Source organism: Nicotiana sylvestris, chromosome 1 (genome assembly GCF_000393655.2).
Source record: "Nicotiana sylvestris chromosome 1, ASM39365v2, whole genome shotgun sequence".
NCBI lineage: Eukaryota > Viridiplantae > Streptophyta > Magnoliopsida > Solanales > Solanaceae > Nicotiana > Nicotiana sylvestris.
The window spans coordinates 41,435,948-41,452,999 of record NC_091057.1 but is presented as its reverse complement, the minus strand read 5'-3'; the positions used below and the strand labels follow the sequence as shown (position 1 = coordinate 41,452,999).

Below are 17,052 nucleotides of genomic sequence, written 5' to 3'. Positions count from 1 at the left end.
TACAAAGCTGAACAAACTTCTCTGAGAGAAATTTCGTCATTTCCATGGAGTAGAGTAGTTTCAAGGTGCTCGTACTCATCAGGAAGTGACGCCAACAACATTAAGGCCAAGTCACCATCATCATAAGTTGTATCCATATTTTGCAAATCTGTGACCAACTTATTGAAACTGGTGATATGTTCATTCATCGTGGTACCAGGAACATAGGTGAAGTGAAACAGTCTCTTCTTCATGTACAATTTATTTTGACTGTTTTTCTTCAAAAATTTATCCTCCAGTGCTTTCCATAATTTACTTGCAGAAGTTTCCTTTGTGTATGGATATTTCTGCTCTCTAGCAAGGTAGGATCGAATGGTACCGCAAGCAACACGGTTGATAATTCTCCAATCTTCTTCTCCAATAACATCTGGTTTCTTTTCTTCAATGGCCAGATCTAGCCCTTGTTGAAAAAGGACATCTAGAACCTCGCCTTGCCACATCCCAAAATGTCCGGACCCGTCAAAAATTTCTACCGCAAATTTCGCATTTGACACAATTCTTGTCATAAGCGAAGATGCCAATGATGACGTATTGTTGACACTTGATGTAGATTCTTCTTGTTTATTGTCCCCCATATTTGACACAAATATTATTTAATAGCTGACGACACAAATCAAGATTATTTCCTTTCTGATGTAGAAGATCAGACTAAGCTGCAACTACAGAGCATACTCAGACAGAACCTTGACTCAGTTACCAAGATAAATCTTTTCTGATGTGGAAGATCAGACTATGCTGCAACCACAGAGCATACTTAGACAGTACCTTGGCTCTGATACCAATTGTTGCGGAAGCCAAATGTATATAGTGTGAATAAGTCACAACTACTATACCAAAAATTATGACAGCCACCAAATAATAAATAAGACAATAAAACAACAATAAAGGAAACACCAGAATTTACGAGGTTCGGCTAATTTTGCCTACTCCTCGGACACAACCAATATTTTATTCCACTCCAAAAATACAAGTGAAATAATACTAAAGAGAGAAGATACAAATGCCTTAAACAGATGAGAAGGCAAATGAGAGGTGTGTCTCAATCCTAAACATTAGGCCTTCTTTTATAGGGGAAAAATCCCCTCCAAACTTAACTCCCAACCAATGTGGGACTTTGGCATTTTGCCAAACTTCAACAAATCTCCACCTTGGCAAAATTCCACATTTTCAATTCTCTCTCAATAACAAATTTTGGTTGTGTCTTCATCTTCAATCTTCAGTGTTCAACAATGTTGATCAAATCCAAACAATGTTGAAACTTGATCGCAGTCACCACCTTAGTTAGCATATCAGCAGGATTCTCCGTAGTATGAATTTTCTTCACTGTGACTCCTCCTTCTTCTATGATTTAAATATGTTCAATGGATTAATCACGCAGCTGACAAACCTCGGAGAAACAATCACTGAAGTACATAAGACTATCATGCTTCTAAACTCGTTGCCATCTTCCTATGATAATTTGGCAACAACTATCCTGCATGGTAGAGATACTATTGATTTAAAGGAGGTCACATCAGCCTCCTACTAAATGATAAGATGAGGAAGAAGCCCAAAAATCAGGGGAAGACTCTTACCATAGAAAACAGAGAAGAAGTTTTTATAGAGCATTGAGTAGCTGTGATAAATCCAAAACTCGTGGAAAGTTCAGGAACCAATCAAAGGTTAGGAATTGCTACAGTTGCGGTCAACCTGATCACTTCAAAATAGAGTGCCTAAAGAAAGGTCGAGGCGAGAGTAGTGGTTAGAAGAATGATGAAAACACAACTGTTGCAGTGCACAACGATGATTCAGTGGTTCTTTTCGTTCATGAGGAGGAAGAATGCATGCACTTAGCAAGCCAAGAGTCAAAATTGGTGGTTAACACAACAACATCCTACCATGCCTCACTGGTAAGAGAATTCTTCTGCAGGTACAAACTAGGAGACTTTGGGATGGTCAAGATGGGAAATACTAGTCACTTAAAGATTGCGGGGATTAGCGACATTTGTATCAAGATGTCGGATGCACATTAGTTATAAAAGATGTGTAGCACGTACTAGATTTACGAATGATTTGATTTCAGGGAATGCTCTAGATTGAGACGGGTACGAGAATCACTTCGCCAATAGGAAGTGGAGACTCACCAAGTGATCATTGGTGATTGCTAAAGGATTTTCTCCCTACACATCGTACAAGACAACCGCTGAGATATGCGAAGGTGGATTACATGAGACTGTAGAAGATACGCCTGCAGATTTATGGCACCGGAGATTGGGCCATATGAGTGAGAAGGGACTGTAGATCCTATCTAAGAAGTCAGTCATCTCCTTTGCAAAAGGTACAACTGTAAATTCTTGTGATTATTGTTTATTTGAAAAACAACATAGGGTATCGTTTCAAGCAACTCATGGAAGAAAATCGAATATACTTGATTTAGTATATTCTAATGTTTGTGGTCCAATGGATGCAGAATCAATGGAAGGTAATAAATATTTTCTCACATTTATTGATGATCTTCACAGAAATTGTGGGTTTATTTCTTGAAAACAAAAGACCAGGTATTTCAAGTTTTTTAAAAATTCCATGCTTTGGTGGAAAGGGAGACAAGTCAAAAATTAAAGTGTCTCAGGATAGACAATGGAGGAGAGTATAGTTTAAAGGAGTTTGAAGACTACTGCTCAAGCCATGGAATCATGAGAAGACAGTTCCTGGAACCCCATAACACAATGGTATAGCTGAAAGGATGAATCACACCATTGTCGAAAAAGTGAGAATTATGCTAAAAATGGCAAAACTACCTAAGTCATTTTGGGTGAAACAACTTTTACTTGATTAACAGAAGCCCATAAATTCCATTGGAGTTTGACATTCCAGAGAAAGTCTAGACCAACAAAGAGGCGTCCTACTCCCATCTGAAAGTGTTTGGATGTAAAGCTTTTGCACATGTACCAAAGGAGCAGAGAACGAAGCTGGTTGACAAAGTTATTCCCTGCATCTTCATCGGTTATAAAGATGAAGAGTTTGGCTATATATTGTGGGACCCCAAAAAGGAAAGAGATCATCAGAAGCAGAGATATGATCTTCAGAGAATATGTGGTCAGGATTGATAATGATCAATCAACAAAGACCAAAAATAATAATGGTACAGTTACTCACTTTGTTACTGCTCCTACTATATTTGTACGTAATCCTTTCACAAGTGAAAAATGACACACGGAAGGCGTAGATGAAGAGGTTGCTGAGCAGAGGGAGCACCCTAGCCCACAAGAGGAAGAAGAAGAGCAACAATAAAAAGACAACCTTTGAGAATATCTGAAAGAGAGAAGGTAGAGTCCACGAGATATCCTTTTTCAGAGTATATCCTCATGATGAGGGGGAGCCAGAGAATTTCAAGGAGGTTCTATCTCACCCGGAACAAATTGAGTGGATGGAAGCCATGCAAGAAGAGACGAATTCTCTATAGAAGAATGGCACGCACGAACTGGTTGAACTTCCAAAAGGCAAAAAACCGCTCAAGTGCAAGTGAGTCTTTAAGCTCAGTAGCGATAGAAACTGCAAGTTGGTCAGATACATAGCTCGATTGGTGGTAAAAGTTTTCGAACAGAAGAAGGGTATTCACTTTGATGAAATTTTCTCACTTGTTGTCAAAATGACTTCTATTCGAACAATCTTGAGCGTGGCAGCTAGCATGGATCTTGAAGTGGAGCAGTTGGATGTGAAAACTGCGTTTCTGCATGGATATTTGGAAGAAGAAATCTATATGGAGCAGCCAGAAGGTTTTGAAGTAAAGGAAAAAAAAGTCTTTATGGGCTGAAACAAGCGCCAAGGTAGTGGTGCAAGAAGTTTGACACATTCATGGGAAGTCAAATGTACACAAAGACTTTTTCAGATTCGTGTGTATGCTATAGGAAATTCTCTAAAAATAACTTTATCATCTTGTTGTTATATGTGGATGACATGATGATTGTAGAACAAGACAAGAAGTTGATTGCCAAGTTGAAGAATAATTTGTCCAAGTCTTTTGACATGAAAGATTTGAGTCCAGCACGACAAATTGTAGGAATGGAGATTATCTGAGATAGGACAAATCAAAAGTTATTGCTGTCACAAACGAAGTACATTGAACGTGTGCTTAAACGCTTCAACAGGATGAGTGCTAAACCAATTAGCACGCCTGTTGCTGGTCATATGAAGTTGAGCAAGAAAAAATTTCCTACAACAAAGGAAGATAAAGAAAGCATGGATAAAATTCCATATTCCTCTGCCGTCGGGAGCTTAATGTATGCAATGGTATGTACTAGACCTGATATTGCTCATGATGTCGGTGTTGTTAGCAGGTTTCTTGACAATCCCAGGAAAGAACATTGGAAAGCTGTGAAGTGGATACTCAGGTATCTAAAAGGAACCTCAGATGAATGCTTGTGTTTTGGAGGATCTGATCCAATCTTCAAGGGCTATACAGACGTTGATATTGCAGGTAACATTGATAATAGAAAATCCACTACTGTATATTTGTTTACATTTTCAAGGAGGGGGGGGAACTATATCATGGCAATTAAGGTTGCTGAAGTGTGTCGCACTCTCTACAACTGAAGTAGAGTACATTGCCGCTACTGAAGCTAGTAAGGAGATGATATGGCTTAAACGGTTCCTTCAAGAGCTTGACTTGCATCAGAAGGAGTATGTTATCTATTGTGATAGTCAAAGTGCAATAGACTCGAGCAAGAACTCTATGTACCATGCAAGAACAAAGCATATTGATGTGATATATTATTAGATTCGTGAGCAAGTAGAGAACAAATCTTTGCAGGTCAGGAAGATTCACACAAGTGAAAATCCTGCGGATATATTGACCAAGGTAATACCAAGAGACAAGTTCGAGCTATGCAAAGAACTTGTTGGCATGAACTCCATATGAAAAACTGGAGATACCTCCTTCAGGTGCATGAGACTAGAGAGGGAGATTGTGGAGTTCATCCCATGAATGTGAAAGGAAGACAAACTTCCTTTAGCATAAAGTACCATGCTGCCAAATCTACCGGAAATGTGATTTGGGTTGTCGGATTTTTCATTGCTTTCACAAGGTGAAGCTTTGACATTTACATTATGATGATGTCATCGATGATGCAAGCAAGGAGTATTGGACGTCTAAAAGAATAGCTCATGACTCAGTTGAAGACACACCAAATGGAGAGAAAGAGAGTGATTTACAGAGTAAGAAGCAAGGTACTCTATAAGGAAAAATATAAAAAGTTTGAGCGGTATTTGTAGTGAGGTGAAAAAATCAAAAGAGGATTGTGTATTGGTATTGGAGTATTTTGTTCGGTGCCACAAATTGTAAAATCTTTACTATAGTGAAATCAATTGCTCCTCTCGAGTTTCCCTTATTCAGAAGGATTTTTCCTGTAAAAATCTCAGTACCCTTGTTTCTTTTATTATGACCGTTAATTACTGTATTTTAGTAATCCGCATTTATTACAATCGTATACCGTGAATATTATTCCCGTGGGGGTTAATTTTCCCAACAAAAGTTCCTTATTCCAGAAGAGAGTGGCTACTTGGAAGTCCAATATCATCCGTCGGGGGCAGATATAACTTTGTGTAGGACGAGGAGCGCCTCCGACAGATATTTTACACAGTTACCATTTGCAATTGCATAATAGTTTCGACAAAAAGAAATAACAGATGGCTTTGAAGACAAATACACAGCTAATTTTTTTATTGGATCTAAACTTTTACATATTTTGAACTCCTGGTGTAATCTGCAACTAGAAAACTATGTTAATATTTTTGTAGATTTGTTATAACCTCTTCAATCATAGGGAATAGGGAAGTTCTACTCTGATGTACATGATTATTGGGACCTTATTGATCCATCTAATGAAATATCTTTTACTTATCTGTTGGGTAGCCATCAATTTATACCATGTCCTTTTTCCTCTGCCTTTTGAGGTAGAGAAGCAATTAGAATAGAAGGATTTTCTTTGAAGAGGAAATAATCAACAAAAAGAAAATATTTGAAGGGAACATTGTTGTGATGCAACTCTGAAAAGAGGGTAGCCTAAGCAATTTGAGGGTGCAGAAGAAAAGCCCTTGGCCAAGGAGCTACAATCAAGAGGAAGATTTACCAAGGAGAAGAGTCATGATGCAAATTTTAGGGAGAACGGTAGTAGCGTACTGAAAAAACTTACTCATCCCGATATTTACACCAAAACATATTAATTCACCATAATTAAGTCATAAACTAAGGTAAAAATATATATTAATTAACTACAATTTAGTGATAAGAGTATATTTTGAAGACATGGCTTATGTATTTATTGAGTTGGTGTAAACACTGAATACGAGTAAATTTTTACATGGCGTACTAGGTATTTATCTTATTCTCACGGATATGGGCCCGGAAAACACATAACTTTGCAGGTGAAGTTCCACATCATTAATCCATTAAGGAGGGAGATGGAACGAAAATTAGATTCAGGTCTTAGGACATATGCATGGATTAGGCATACACACCCCTGAGGGAAACATATTCAAATCTTTTTGGTTTTGCTGCTAATTCTGATGCGACCATCCAAAAATATTGAAGGAAATAGCTCTCAAAATATTCAGAATGCGGAAAGCAAGACTTAGATAGTTTGAGCATATAAAAATGAGCGCAAATGCCCGGGTAAAAAGGTGCGAGAGATTAACCTTGGTGGATTTAATGAGAGGCAGGAGCAAGCCGAAGAAGTATTGGGGAGAGGTGATCAGGCAAAATATGACGTTGCTTCAGCTTACCGAAGGCATGACCCTTGATAGAAAGGTGTGGAGGTCAATAATCTATCTATAAATAAAAGCAGAAGACAAAAGCACCTCATGAAGTCAAATGACAGAAGAATAGAATGACACATGGCATGTTACGACATTGCTCCTAAATATTAGGAAGTAGAATTCAAACCATTCATGAGAAAACCGTAAACACTTCTGTGCAGTTTTGTTAAAAGGAAAGAAGTCAGCCCTAATATTTAGCCAAGTGTTGCGTACACAAAATGCCATGTGGCAACTTTAGGACAAATTAGTTATTTTAGGTAAAAATTAGTTTCTCTTTTTAAACAAACTTTAGCATAGCAAATCTTGGATTTTGTAAAATTGAAAACAAAATCCACCAATTTATCCTAAAAAATATCCACATATTAGAAAATAAAATTCATTTTTTTACTTTTTTTATTGTATAGATAACAATCAGAAATTCAGTCTTTGAACTGAAAAGTCTTTTAAATAATTAAAGGAAATAGCAAAAAATTCAACAAAGCACTGTATCACAAAAAGAAAAAATTTCAGCCCAAATTCTCAAAGCAATAATTAAAAGCAGAAGACTTGCACCTCATGAAGCCAAATGGCAGAACAATAGAATGACACATGACATGTTAAGACATTGCTCCTAAATATTAAGAAGTAGAATTCAAACCATTCATGAGAAAACCGTAAACACTTCTGTGCAGTTTTGTTAAAAGGAAAGAAGTCAGCCCTAATATTTAGCCAAGTGTTGCGTGCACAAAATGCCATGTGGCAACTTTAGGACAAATTAGTTATTTTAGGTAAAAATTAATTTCTCTTTTTAAACAAACTTTAGCATAGCAAATCTCGGATTTTGTAAAACTGAAAACAAAATCCACCAATTTATCCTAAAAAATATCCACATATTAGAAAATAAAATTTATTTTTTTACATTTTTTATTGTATAGATAACAATCAGAAATTCAGTCTTTGAACTAAAAGTCTTTTAAATAATTAAAGGAAATAGCAAAAAATTTAACAAAGCACTGTATCACAAAAAGAAAAAATTTCAGCCCAAATTCTCAAAGCACATAAAAAAGAGAACCAAAAAATAAAATAGCAATACAACTGACTAGAATTGAAAAACTACCTTACATATTACTATATATTAAAGAAAGTAGTCTTTGAAGAAACGACAATGAAGAACGCCATTCCCATGCCAGTTTACCCTAAAAATATCAATCCTCCAAATTCGGCGCTTCAATCCCACGATCTCTCACGCTTTCAACTCCTCGCCCACGAATTCTTCTATATTGGATTTCAGTCCTATATTGGCGCTTCAATCCCACTATCTCTCCCACGATTTCATCTCCTCACCCACGATTTCTTCTGCCTCGGATTCTCAGTACCATGATTTCACAGTTTTGTCAAATTAGTTTTTTACTTTTACAGCATATAGTTCTATTTTTTCTCCCTTATGTGCGTATGAAACAACAACTATAGACTACAAGAGGTGATTGGTATGATTTATGTTTCATGAACAATTTTATTCCAATTGAGATTGTATTGATAATGTCTGTGAAGTTTGTTGACGGCGTTTGTTATATAAAAAAACCCGGTATCTATGGCAGCTATTGTTTACCAATCTTGGGGTTTACCACAGATTCTTGCTCATGTGCCGTCGTTGCATTTCACATGCATTTTTTGGAGAATTATCAGCCACAAGTCAATTATTTCAGATGATCTATTGCTTCATATGTATTTCTATAAGCATTTTGTTGGAGTTTCTACTTATATTTATAAATACCTCTATCTATTTCAGGACTTACTGGTGGCTGAAATATATTTGGTTAGTGAAATTAACAGCAAGTCAATGAGTTGGAAATTAAAGGTTCGAATTGTCAGGCTTTGGAAAAATTCGGATCGCAAAGACCTGATAACCCTTTTTCCAATTGAGATTATTCTGATGGATTAAAAGGTATTGTTTTAAACTTTATGATTACGTTCTATTTAGGTCCAACCATGGTATGGATTTCTGCAATCCTGCATGCTGAAGAGGAAAATATGTCCTTAAATATCACATATTAGTTTACTAATTCCTTGGTTACTCTGAGTCTTGCTAACTGTAATCTATTCGATGATGCTTTTCCAGTTGCTTTCAGTAGCTTTTTCTTATTGCAAAACTTAGATTTGAGCGAAAATCCAATTTGCATTCTACCAAAGGGCATAATTTATCTCACGGATGGGCAACACGCCCATAGTCAAATTCCTGCCAAATATTTTACTTTAGTTGTTATAGATACCTAGACAAGAGGGGTTGCTCTGATGGTAAGCAACCTCCACTTCCAACCAAGAGGTTGTGAGTTCGAGTCTCCCCAAGAGCAAGGTGGGAAGTTCTTGGAGGGAAGAATGCCAGAGGTCTATTTGGAAACAACCTCTCTACCCTAGGGTAGGGGTAAGGTCTGCGTACACACTACCCTACCCAGATCCCACTAAGTGGGATTATACTGGATTGTTGCTGTTGTTATTGTTATAGATACCTAAAAGGTAACTACTTACTTTTGTTGTAGCTAATTAAAGTAATTGTAAAATTGAGGTGTCCTCTATCGAAAATCACAATTTGATTTCTGTCTTTTAAGAATATAATTTTCAGTTTCAGTTAACATTCTCTAATCTCTTTTCTGTCTTTTATGTTATGTACACTAATTGCTAAGATCATGAAATTTATTAATTCTTTCACGATCTTTATTTATATTGTCTATAATGATTACCAATTTTGCATATATTTCCTTGGTCAATTTTATTGTAGATGTTATTGGCGAAATTATAACCTATGAGGACGTAAAGTCTATCAAACAAAACGATAGCAGTCGTATTATCATGAACATTTAGATACAAGATTATAAGTAAGCTCGCCACAATTTATTAAATTAAGTAAATATTTCAACAATTCTTTATTTTGATTCTTATGCTTAACCTTATAATAATTGTAGAAGCAATAACATTGCTGCAACTCTTTGGGAAGACTTTGTCAGATCAAGTCTGGATGCAAATAAAAATTTAAATGTCTGTGATTACCATGTAGATCTAAAGTGCGTGTTGATAGATAATTATTGAACCACCTAAGTTTTAATATTTGTTTAAATTATGTAACTGATTGTGGCTCACTGGTCTTCTGACTTGGTAAGTATAGGTCTAATATCAGAAAAGGAGAGTTTGTGCAAATACTTCGACGTCTAAGCATTAGGTCCTCTAGAGGAAGAGCAAAATACAGGGGAGCCACGATGCACAAATGTGGACGATAGGAAGCTCAGTTTTTTGCACTTTCTCAGTAAGAAGTAACTAACAACTTATATTACCATAGCTTAGGAATCTCATAATATCAGCGGAATAACTGTTAAAAACTTACTTTATATGTTATCATATTATTATACAGATTTTATAGGACTAATTGACAACGAGATGGAAGCTGTAATGTCTAATGATCATAACTTGAGTCTCCCCCTCCCTTTTCTGTTATGTCGTTTACTCTTTCAATATTGACATGACGATTTTTGGACCAGGACGTACGATAAGACTTGTATAAAGTGCAACAGAAGGGAGGCAATTACTAATTTTGAACTGAGCACATATGAAGGGGAATTAAGTTCAGATGCTGAAAATGGAGGTAGTATATTAAGGCTTTACCACAAATTTTTATTACTTTATAATTTTTTTTTACCCTTTTTAGTTATGTTATTATCATGTTTAACAGTATGTTTTTTCCATCAGTGTGGGGCTGCCTTTGTAATCTATTGAACTAGGGAATAGCCTCATTTATTTTAGCTAATTATCAGAATGATATCACATGACAAATGAAAACTCTAATAACGGAACATTGATAATTTTTATTTTATTAGTTACACATCTTTTAGTAAATTTTTAGGATTTTAATTTCCCTTGGCAAAGTTCCGAATCGATGACTAACATCCGATGGTTGTGCTACAACCGAGCTCTGGTTAGCTGACCTGTAGCACCAGATGTTCTTTTCATTGGTTGCTTATAGGTATGACATAGTAGTTAGAATAAGTATTATTAGTAAATATATAATGGAATTATTTGAATATAAAAATCAAACTGTTATGTGTTAAATTTTCATATTAGTTTCATGGCATAATTCAGAATGTAAACATTTGTTTGGAATAAAGCTGACACATGAGAAGGACTAAAAGAAAAGAAATTTTAGCAAATTCTATATCTCCGGAATACTGTAAAATGCATGTACTCACTTAATCAGTTAAATAAAGATACAATAATTATAAATATAAAGTGTTTAGCAATATAGCTATTTGATACAGAAATATCAAATCCTTTCAAATAGAAATATAGCTATTTGAAAGTGTTTAGCTACTGTATACTTATATTGCTATTTCCCTGGGAATGCTGATGTTTAGAATGTTCACTCAGTTACACAATTTCATGGAAGCATGTATGAATTGTAGTAAAATAAGTGATTAAATATTCATTGACATAATTAAGTTTTACAATACCATTTTACAACAAGTTAAATATTAAAATTATTTTATGAGCAGTACAAAAATGTTTATAGCAGCCATTAGACATAATTTTCCTAACTAAATTTTTTATGCAAAGTTGCATCGTTCTTTCTCCTTATCTTTATCTTCTTAGAAACATATACAAGGATGTTTTGGTTTGCAGAATCAGTTTACTACAATCAAGCGTGGCATTTTATTGTAGCTACTTTGAAACACTTGTGTATAGTCCAGTTCTTGATTTGGACAGGTACTAAAAATACTACTTTTTAATTCTGAACTTATGTGACTTTTAGGTGTCCTTTGTGTTTGTTGTTTTGGCTTGCATCATTACTATTAGTAAGTAAAACAATACAAAAGGGGTTGATTGTGTTGATTTGTAGAAATAACACAAAAATATTTATAGCAGCTATTAGACATACTTCTCCTAATTAACCTTTTTAAGCGAAGTTGTTGTGTACCCTTCATTTAAATACCAAGTTTTTGCCTTCAGCAAGGTTCGAACGTAAAAATCATTTTCTATTTTCCCTCTTTCTACTTTCCCTTCCATTCGTCCACAATTAGAGGATAAGTCTCACGTAAAAGTTCTTTGATAAACCCACGAAGTCAACTGTGTGAATCCGAGGCTACTCTTGGTATTCTGCTTGCACTTTTTTCCGTAGAAAATTTACCAATAATTGGATTTTCCATAAAGCATCTTGATAAAAGAATTGCCATAGGTTGGAGTTGGTGAATCAATTTGATTTAAACTCTCACTGAAACTATAGTTCATTTTCTTTTGTAACAACTTCTTTCATTTTTAGCTTGATTTTTCAGGTCAATTTGCTGTAAATCTTGGTTGCAGATATTGCCGTCTGTATTCTTTTCTCCTTAAACTTTTATCTTTCACTCCGTATTGCACCTATCTCAGGGTGGTGGTCTTTATTTTTAACATTAGGTATGCCATAGTAGGATTCCTACTCTTTTACTTTTCAAGTTTAGACATGATCTCTTCGACTATTTGTTCAAGTTTATGTTATAACTTTCTTTACCCTGACTTCTCCCTCCAAGCTATATCACATTTTACATTTTAGTAGTCTTTTTTCTTTTACTCAATTATATGAAATAATATAATCAGAAATAGGACAATGATTACCATGTTTAAGATATTGCGGTTGTAGCAGTGAATGTTGAATTCTATTAACCAAATAGACGAAGGTGATGTAAATCTTATGTTTTAAATTGGATTGTAAAATGCAGTCTTATATTATTTGTCATTTAATCACGTTTTTTTGCTTTTACAAATTGCAGAGTATTTCTTGCAAACAAGTACTACTCTTTCAGCGGTAATTGATATCCTTGATGAAGAAAAAATTGGAAAGACAATTGCAAAATGTTGGATGATTTACTGGAAAGTCGTCTTCTCCAGAAAATCACATCTATTTTTAAATATCAGATAGGCTCCATATGCCACTAGCAGCTTTTATGGTTACAAAAGTATGGCCAGATTATTGCCTTCAATAGAGCAGACTACAATGAAGTAGTTTTTATCCAATTTAACCCCTGATATTTGAGGTATTTAAAAACTCCATTGATGGTAATTCAAGTAACTTGGTCGATTTATTTGATTAATTAATGTAGAAGTATACTTTAAGTCCTTATGGATTAGTAGGAGTATTTATTTGGTCTCTCTTTAATTTTCTTTTTGTTGTCAGATAGCTTACTAAAAGGAAGTAGCAAGCCGTTGGATATATTAGCAAAGCTAAATGAGTTAGCTGGTTTTTTGCTTTATGAAGAAATTAAACTTTTTTTAGGTTAATTTTTCTTCTTCTGCTGCTGCTAAGTTTTTAATTCATAATGAGGAACAAATATTTTTCCGATCAAAAACAAGACCAAATATTTCACGCTCAGACCCATTTTTAACAAGTCACTTGAGATTGGTAGTCCTTGCCAACAATAATATAGAGATAACTGAATGGAATTCATCTATTTATTTTTTTTAATTGTTTTGATTGTGATCACTGAATTTAATCTGCAATATACATATATCTCTTTTCACTCTTTTTCTTTGAATTGATCCGCGCATCGTGCGGGTACGTATACTAGTTAAGGTAGAAGGCTAGTACGTAGTCAAGAGTGTTTCTTTTACATACCAGTAGTATTAGTGTTAATCTGGTGTGACACTATTGTTAGATTTATAGTTTTACGTATTGTCCCCTTTTCTTGGTTTTCTTGTTATTTAGTTGTTGTTAATGCTTGTGCTACTGCTTTATTGTCATCTTGCCTTGAACACAACCTCTCTCTATCTTCCAGGTAGGGGTAAGGTGTGGGATTATACTAGGATTGTTGATATTTGACAGGAGCAGTAACTTGAAGTCTAACTAGGCTAATCAGCGAAAAGGAACACAGCATAGGCTAAAAAAGAAAAGTGACGTATAATATATACCGAAGGAGAGAAAATTAGAGAAATGCATGGCCTGGAAGGAATACTTTGATATTTAGGCAGTAGAATTCCCCATAACTCCTAACTTCTTGCTGGAAAGAAAGCAAAGAGAAAAGAAAGCAAAGAAGTCAAGTACACCAATGGGAATCATAATTCAAGAAGCTCTCTTCTTGCTATCTTATATCTACATTCATCGTTTTATTTGAAACAAAAGAAGTCGGCGATGCTTTGAAGGAAGTATAACTTCCCTATGCTGCTTTAACCAATTCTTTCCAAAAGCATACATAACCACAATCTTACAGCCACAGGCAAACTGATATTCTACACCTTACTTAAGCTGCTCAAATAGCACCAATGCGAATAACACAACTAAAAAGCAGCAACTTCAAAACTAATTCAACAGGCAACAAGGTCAATATATTTTTACTCACTTTGCAAGGAAAAAAGAAAAGTCTATCACCTAAATCAAGAGTCTAAATTTTTTATTTATTTATTTTTGACAGGTGATCTGGAACATTAAGCTTCGAGCAGAAAATAAGTTTCCAGGTATTGAAACTACTTTTAAGCAAATAACCCCCTAGTTAAATGGACCTCTTTGCAACACAAGGTCGTCATATAACTATTTAAAAAGGGGTTGGGATGTAGATTTTTCCTTTTGGCACATGTGCAGGAACAGTGGATCATTTGTTTTGTGTAGGAATACATGATAATATGCAAGCTAAACATTAATCATCAAAGATTAGAGGTTTGGATACTTGGATCAATTCAACCTTCTAAGATATCACCTAATCTAAAAGAATATATCAGGGAACCATAGAGCAACACCACCACCACCACCACCAACACAGTATAATCCCACTAGTAAGGTCTGGGGAAGTGTGTACGCAGACCTTACTCCTATCCTGGGGTAGAGAGGCTGTTTCCAAATAGACCTTCGGCATCCTTCCCTCCAAAAACTTCCCACCTTGCTCTTGGGGTGACTCGAACTCAAAACCTCTTGGTTGGAAGTGGAGGTTGCTTACTATCAGAGCAACCCTCTTGTTCAGGGAACCATAGAGGATTGACCCAAAATAAGAAGTTTCGTATCTGTCGAATATCTACAGGCCCACTGGGATAGAAAGATGAATCTTTTTTTTTTCATTAGTCCAAAGTTGTCTCAATATTAAATACTAAAGACTCGGGGGTCTAGCCTAGGTTACTAGGGAGAGATCTAAGGCTAACAAGCATTCCTCATTCACCTGAGGAAAACACTACTGAGTTCCCTTGAGAGAGCCAAAGAGAGATCATCTCATACCGTAAGTATATCCTATCCATCATAACTATCCCTCCAATATTTTGACCTCATAGCAGCCAACTATTTAATAACATGACATTCATTTCTTTTTTTGATGAAGTTTTAATAACACGACATTCTACAAGAGTTTACATAGCCATTGGCCAAGCACACCCTTATAATTCATTAGACTACCTCAGAATGAACTACTAAGGATCAACCACAACTGATAACAACTAGGTCGGGAATCCAAATTAGAGTAAGAATTTGAGAAGTAAATGCGGAAGCAATAACAACAAGGAATTAAACAACTAGAATTAAAGAGATGAAAATAAAGGATATGGGAAGAATTCAAGGAAAGAATTCCAAGAACTTCCAAGAACGTAAGTTCTATAGCCTTGACAAGATCAAAGTAACAACGTCTTGATTTATGGAACAAAACAAACGCCTTTACTTAAAAAGCAAATCAAAACAATAGATTCGGATCTTGACCACTTTACGAGTAACTTGAGACAACAATTAATAACTAGTATTAATCGCCTTCTAAGAATACCACAAAGGAATCAAAGATATCATAAAAGAGAAGTAATCTTACTACCTTGAACTAAGAACTAGTAAAGGTTGAAAGATAAATCTCAAAGCACAAGTAACAAAGGTTCAAAAGAACTCTCAAAGTATGATATACTTAATCAATAAATGTTGTGTCTTATGAATGAGAAGAACTCCTTATTTATAGGAGTTAAAAGCACTTAAAATAATGTAGGGGGTTGCTAAAAAGTCATCTAAATTAGGTAGGGGGCTGCTAGGGGTCACAATAGCCATCAAACTTAGGTAGGTGACTCCTAAGGGGTAACAAAAGCCATCAAAATTAAGTGGGGGCGGCCAAATCCTTTTGGGCAGATTTGGGCCTTAAAACTATTAGTTTGGGCCATTGGTTTGGACTCCAATTGGGCTCCTTTTGAAACACCCCTTTTGGACCTCTTTTAAGGTCATTTTGAGCCCTATTGGTGGATTTCAAGGGCTGATTTGGTAACCCAATCTTCCTCCTCTTGGACTTCAATTTGGACTACCAAATAATTGTAAAACTTGGACAATTCATCTCCTTTGGGCTTGAGCTCTTCCTCTACAATTAAAAGCTTCTTTATTTGCCATTGAAGTCTAGCAACCTTAGCTTGCAACTCTTTAGCTTGAGATCTTGTAAATGGCCTTGGAGCTTCCAAAACTCTATCATCTCTATCATTGTCCTTAACTATATCCTTGTTCTTGATGCTATCATTCCCCCCTTCTTGAAAAGAATTCGTCCTCGAATTCGATCCTACATCAAACAAAGATAAGTCAGCAACATTAAATGTGGCACTTACTTGGAACTCACCAGGAAGGTCCAACTTGTAAGCATTGTCTCCAATCCTTTCAAGGACTTGAAATGGGCCATCTCCTCTAGGATGCAACTTTGACTTCCTTTTGGAAGGAAATCTCTCCTTTCTAAAGTGAACCCAAACTAAATCTCCAGGTTTAAAAATAACTTGCTTTCGTCCCTTATTCTTTCTCAAGGCAGTTTGCTCATTTTTCTTCTCAATTGCAAGCCTTGTTTGTTCATGAATTTTTTTCATCATCTCAGCCTTTGTCCTACCATCAAGATTAGCAATATCATTAGTTTGTAATGGTAATAAATCAAGGGGAGTGAAGGGATTAAAACCATAAACAACCTCAAAAGGAGACATACCTGTAGAAGAATGGATTGTTCTATTGTAAGCAAATTCAATCATAGGTAAGTGATCTTCCCATGAAGTTAATTTACCTTTCAAAACAGCCCTCAACATGTTTCCTAAGGTTCTATTAACTACTTCAGTTTGTCCATCAGTTTGTGGGTGACAAGAAGTAGAAAACAACAATTTAGTACCTAACTTCCCCCAAAACACACGCCAAAAGTGGCTCAAAAACTTAGCATCCCTATCACTAACAATAGTTCTAGGTATACCATGAAATTTGACAACCTCTTTTACAAAAAGATCAGCAACATGTGAGGCATCATTAGTCTTTAAACAAGG

The 17,052-nt window shown here is 35.5% G+C and overlaps 1 long non-coding RNA gene across 9 annotated transcripts in view; it reads left to right on the top strand.

Moving 5' to 3' along the window:
- Positions 1–7,872: 7,872 nt before the first annotated feature.
- Positions 7,873–17,052, top strand: part of LOC104233391 (uncharacterized) — a 31,133-nt gene continuing 21,953 nt past the window's right edge. The window contains exons 1-6 of one of the 9 annotated variants that reach the window (XR_011400442.1): positions 7,917–8,755; positions 10,341–10,444; positions 11,476–11,559; positions 12,600–12,863; positions 13,602–14,142; positions 14,235–14,277. This is a non-coding gene — a long non-coding RNA (uncharacterized lncRNA). Of the gene's footprint in view, positions 8,756–10,340; positions 10,445–11,475; positions 11,560–12,599; positions 12,950–13,003; positions 13,115–13,601; positions 14,143–14,234; positions 14,560–17,052 lie in introns of those variants that run through there. The other 8 variants (XR_011400441.1, XR_011400440.1, XR_011400439.1 and 5 more) reach the window with 8 other exon arrangements.